Below are 5444 nucleotides of genomic sequence, written 5' to 3' on the forward strand. Positions count from 1 at the left end.
CCCCCCCCCCCCCTTGTTTTTTCTGGCATTTTCTGGATTTTTTGGGCTACCTATAAAATATTGTTACTATGAAAAAATGGTTAAATAAATAATTGGGTAATATTAGCCGTGTTTTTCTACACGCATATATATCTACGCTGAACGTGTAAAAAAAAACAATTATCTACAATTACCATTTGAAAACAAGTAATTAATTCGTTGACTATTTACTTTCCTGGAAGTTTTCCCAAACATAATAAATGTTTACATATGAGCTGGCTTCATATGCTGTAGATACGCAGTTGCATATAATTCAAGGTTAACACTTTTGCGTTTATTAATGAAGACGCATGATGCCTTAGCAGTAAGCTGGCTGAAAAATATGTACATCGTTTTCAAAAGCTGCTTCCTACTAAGTAACTTTTGATATCAAAATATTACTTATAATCCAAAAAAGTTAATTAACCTTGTGCCAAAATCGATTTCAATTTGGTAAACGTAATCGATAAATGGAAATTTGCAAACATCAAATCTTTAACTACATTTAATCTTTTGCTTTGTCCAACTTTTCATCTGCCTTTCGGTTTTGTTTGTAAATAAAAACTCAATATGACATAACATCAATTTACGTACATACATATGTATATGCATAGGAATATGTATGTATGTATGTGCATATGTATATGGGGCGTTCCATACCAAAACGGACGGAGTTAACACTTCATGTGTTTGATTTGTTTCAAATTTTTAGGGTTGATGCATAAACATAAATAATAAATAAATATGAAATTTGAGGTTGATTTATATATTGAAAAAAAGGAAAAAATTAAAAAAAAACAAGTAAGAGCAGCGCTGTCTTCGGCTATGCCGAAGGTTTCATACCTTTCATGAACATCTGCAAATTTTACTTTGACAGATTACTACTTTTGAATACATCTGCATACATCGATAGAGGAGTTACATACTTATATAAAAAATCGCATCTAAACAATCAGAGGTATGGAAGATATACTTTATATAGCACCAATCTAAGTGATTTTCACCGCTATGTGATCGGTATGTAAACCGGTAACACAATTTATTGGGTTTAGTTTCGTACATAAAGGAGATATATGACAAAAACTGGTATCTTAACAATCAGTGCTATAGGAGATAAAGCTTATACAGCATAGATTTTGACGATTTTCTCAGTAGACTTTGTATTATTATTTATAAAATATCTTACGAAATTTATCGGTTTTAGCTGTTCAAATAAAGGAGTTTTACAGTAAAATCCCATATCTGAACAATCAGATGTATGGAAGATATATGTTGTAGTCATCCGATCCTTGTTATTTTCACTGTAAGTATTCTGTTAATAATGAGTGAAAATGGTGCGAAATTTCATGTTCCTAGCTGCATAAATGGAGGAGTTATGATAAAAGACCTCATATCTGAACAATCAGTTGTATGGGGGCTGCAGGTTATAGTGACCCGATCTTTGTTATTTTCGCTGTAAGTCTCCTGTTGATAATGAGTGAAAACAGCGCGAAATTTCATGGTCCTAGCTACATAAATGGAGGAATTATAACGAAAAATCTCATATCTGAACAATCAGTTGTATGGGAGCTATAGGTTATAGTTACCCGATCTTTATAATTTTCACTGTAAGTTTTCTGTTGATAATTATTGAAAACAGTGCGGAATTTCATGTTCCTAGCTATATAAATGGAGGAGTTATAACGCAAAATTTTATATCTGAACAATCAGTTGTATGGGAGCTATAGGTTATAGTGACCCGATCTTTGTAATTTTCACTGTAAGTATTCTGATGATAATGGGTGCCAGAATTGCAAAATTTCATGGTCGTAGCTGCATAAATGGAGAAGTTATAATGAAAAATCTCATATCTGAACAATCAGTTGTATGGGAGCTATATGTTATAGTGGTCCGATTCTTCCGGTTCCGACAAATGATTAATACATTATAAAAATACACCCACCTACCAAATTTGATCCGGATATCTCGAAAACTGAGAGACTAGATTGCATACAAACAGACAGACAGACGGACAGACGGACAGACGGACAGACGGACATGGCTAAATCAACTCAGCTCGACGTTCTGATCATATAAGTATACATTTTCATGGGTCTATCTCTTTTTGTTCTGGTACTTACAAACATCGGACCAAAGTTATAATACCATTTCATGCTCATGAAAGGTATAATTACACATACATCAGAAGCGTGAGCTTTGACCAGCACTTGACCAGCACTTATCGGAAGACACCAAGTAAATAATGCGCTCATCGGTTGGTAAGTTTTATTTTATTTCAACTAGTCCATATCCAGAAAGTATTGGAGTATCAACCCAAAATGAGCTATCCAACAACCGGCTGATAAGGGGACCCAAGGTTCTTTCCCAAGGCACGTCGATGTTAAAAAGAAGACAGTTTTACGCTTTATATGGTTGGCAGGACTAGTATTGGTAATTTGTGAACTAGCCCAAAGTGAATGCGAATTACTGCATGGTGCATACATAAAAAAAAAACATACATACAAACATACATACATCTGGATGTGCATCTACTTAAATTTGAGTAAGTACAGAGTCATGTTGGCACAATTTGTCAATCAGCCAACTTTTACGTACAACAACTACTCGAACTATATTTATTTATTGTGTGTAAATGAGTTTTATTTTGGTATTCAACTACAAACACTATTAAGACCATAATTACAGTGTTAATAGGCTTATAGGCATTAGGGTGAGTAAGTTTTTGATGAACAAAAGTTTTTTAGCTTGTTTGCAAGGAAGCGGTCACTATGGTATGGTATCCTTTTTTCACAGCATGAAATTTACTAATTTATATACATATGGTAATCGCATGTTCCCTACTTTTATATAACGCTGATTTTAAAAAATGCGAAAAATTTTCTACTTTATTTAGCAGCGGAGTAATTGATATTAAATTCTTTACGATAGAATAAATCAAAAAATGAAATAAGAGTATTTAAAATGGGCCTTCTTTTATGGTGGTATGTATTCGAAACCATTATAAAACTAATCCCTAACCAATCGCATTTGGCATTAAATATAGGATCCTTTAAATAATATATATCACAGACTTGCAATAAAACGGAAACCTCGAAACAGGTTAGGTACCTTACATCTAAAAAGAGTTCACTCGGAGGCCACAAAGGTTCATTGCGTTGCTCAATGATTTTCCCATGCCTATCCCTACATATTTTTAAACCGTCCTGATTCTCTAGCGGATCCTAGCAGATCCTCCAAAAGAGTTTTCCCTAAGCTGTTTGGGCTCTCGAAAAAGTGGTTCCGTGGAAATTTTAGAGGCTTTAATAAGCTTTTTTAAGGTTTAGATGGATCTAGGTCACAAGGTGTAAAGTAATAATGCATAAATTACAAACTTGTTTGATTTTTTTAATATTTTCCCACAGGAAAATGAAATGTAGCCATTTAAAAAGAGGTTAGAGATAATGAGGGCATATTAAAATTTATATCGTTTTCATATTTTCAATGGAATGACCCAGTTATTATTTAATCAATTTTTTTATAGCCAATTGTTATTCGTTTAAAGCTACTACAGCATATTACTACTGTTAAAATAACATCAAATAACTCTCACTATTTTCGTTCATTCAAAATAGACACATCCTAATGCCCATGCTCATATTAGATGTGACGATTATAATCACCTACGTGTGCCGCGATGATATATGTATGTAGTAGGTTGGCGCTCTTACATAAAGTAACTGTTGGCAGACGTCAAAAGTATTTACTTTCAAAACTTCTTGTACAAAGCAGGTACTTAATTATGTAAGATGTGCGCCAGCTACCATATTAATTGCATTAAACAAAAACTAACTTCATGTAGGCATCAACACATGTAAGTATGTATGTATGTCCCCGGCTTTTGTTGGCACATACTTGGTTTGTGCATTTATGTAAGTATGTTTAATTCTTTTTTATTGACAAGTTGAAGGTTGAGATATGAATCGCTTTGCTTTTTGAATTACAAATTCGAAATAGTAATAATATAAGACTCATTCAGCAAAAATAATAAATAGACACTTAATAAAATTAACCTTTGCGGCTACGACTCTTGCAAATATAACAACAACTAATCTCTAAGGAGAGTAGACCCGAACTCGTCTTCATTGCTTAAAATTGGGCATAAATTAGTCGCAACAAATCTCCTACGGGCTACGTATTTACTACTAAGATCAAAAAAAGGCAAGAAAACGTTTAGCGGTCGCCCCTCGGCAGGCGATGGCAAACCTCCGAGTGTATTTTTGCCATGAAAAATGGCTTATCATAAAAATACAATCACCGCTCAGAGTCGACGTAACACTGCAGGTCCCTCTCCTTTGTGTGACAACATCCAGGCGTACGCCCTAAATCAGTGGAGAAGCTTGGGCAAACACTAATCTCTATTATTATTTTTAATACCGTATAGTCCGATAAAGAAGTTTGATGAGGAAATTTTGTTGTTTTAAAAATTTGTGTCGTTTCCGCAAGAAAAACTTTTAATAAAAATGGCTTTAAACGCATTGCAATTTTCGGAGGTAAACCATTTACTGTATGTAATTTTCTCATTTAGTGTTGGCATGCCCATTTATTTGCACAAAGTGCACCTACACTTGGTACAGATTCCATGATTGCTTTCTCATTAATTAGATCTTGAAACGAGAAATTTTCAATGGCGTAGTATTTTATGCTAAATTCAATTCCAGGCTCAGGAACCTCATTATCTATCATCCTTAAGCCTTTACTTGCGAGAAAGGCTTATGTAGTAAAGTGTAACAATACATTTAACTAACCAATTCGCAGGAAGCAAATATGTATGTATGCATTTGGTGTTAAACAAAAGTTCGGCATTCCTTTTAATTAACACTTTTCAACTGAAGGCATTCATTATTCTTCTTATTCTTTAGCTGATCTCCGAAGTTGTTGTTGCTGTTGTTGCTGTTTATTATTATTATTTTCTGTTAAACTTGAGCGTACCGAAACTTGTTAGATTCCACTCATGACCTATCTTTTGGCTAATTGCTACTTTGTTTAACAAAGAAGCGCAAAATAAATCTAAAAAAACTGCTGATCCAACTGGTGCCCAGAAAATCAATGTGAAATAAAAACTACAAATACAAAGTCAATAGGCAGTAATCGGATTTGATAAAAGTTGTTAACTTATTCGAATGTCTTAGAACCAGTTTTTGGTTAATTTCTTTCAAAACCGGCATAAATGAAATACTAAAGAAGTTAGTACAGTATAATTTTTACCGAAGATATTTTCAAAAACTAAATCGAATATGATAGAAAAATGGAAGTGAAATAAAATAAAATAAAATAAAATTAAATCAAATTAAATTAAATTAAATAAATTAAATAGAATAAAATAAAAGATAATAAAAAAAGATAAAATAAAATAAAATAAAATAAAATAAAATAAAATAAAATAAAAT

At 32.8% G+C, this 5444-nt stretch overlaps 2 protein-coding genes across 2 annotated transcripts in view; both read right to left on the minus strand.

The window, feature by feature from the left end:
* The window catches only part of LOC118747743 (GTP-binding protein Rhes), a 100314-nt gene that overhangs the window by 72786 nt on the left and 22084 nt on the right, over positions 1-5444 (minus strand). The gene's annotated exons all lie outside the window — the stretch shown is intronic.
* Positions 1-5444, minus strand: part of LOC118747742 (angiopoietin-4-like) — a 16211-nt gene that overhangs the window by 5214 nt on the left and 5553 nt on the right. The gene's annotated exons all lie outside the window — the stretch shown is intronic.

This window comes from Rhagoletis pomonella, unplaced genomic scaffold (assembly GCF_013731165.1).
Source record: "Rhagoletis pomonella isolate Grant_MI unplaced genomic scaffold, Rhpom_1.0 Rhpom_scaffold_00012, whole genome shotgun sequence".
Lineage (NCBI taxonomy): Eukaryota > Metazoa > Arthropoda > Insecta > Diptera > Tephritidae > Rhagoletis > Rhagoletis pomonella.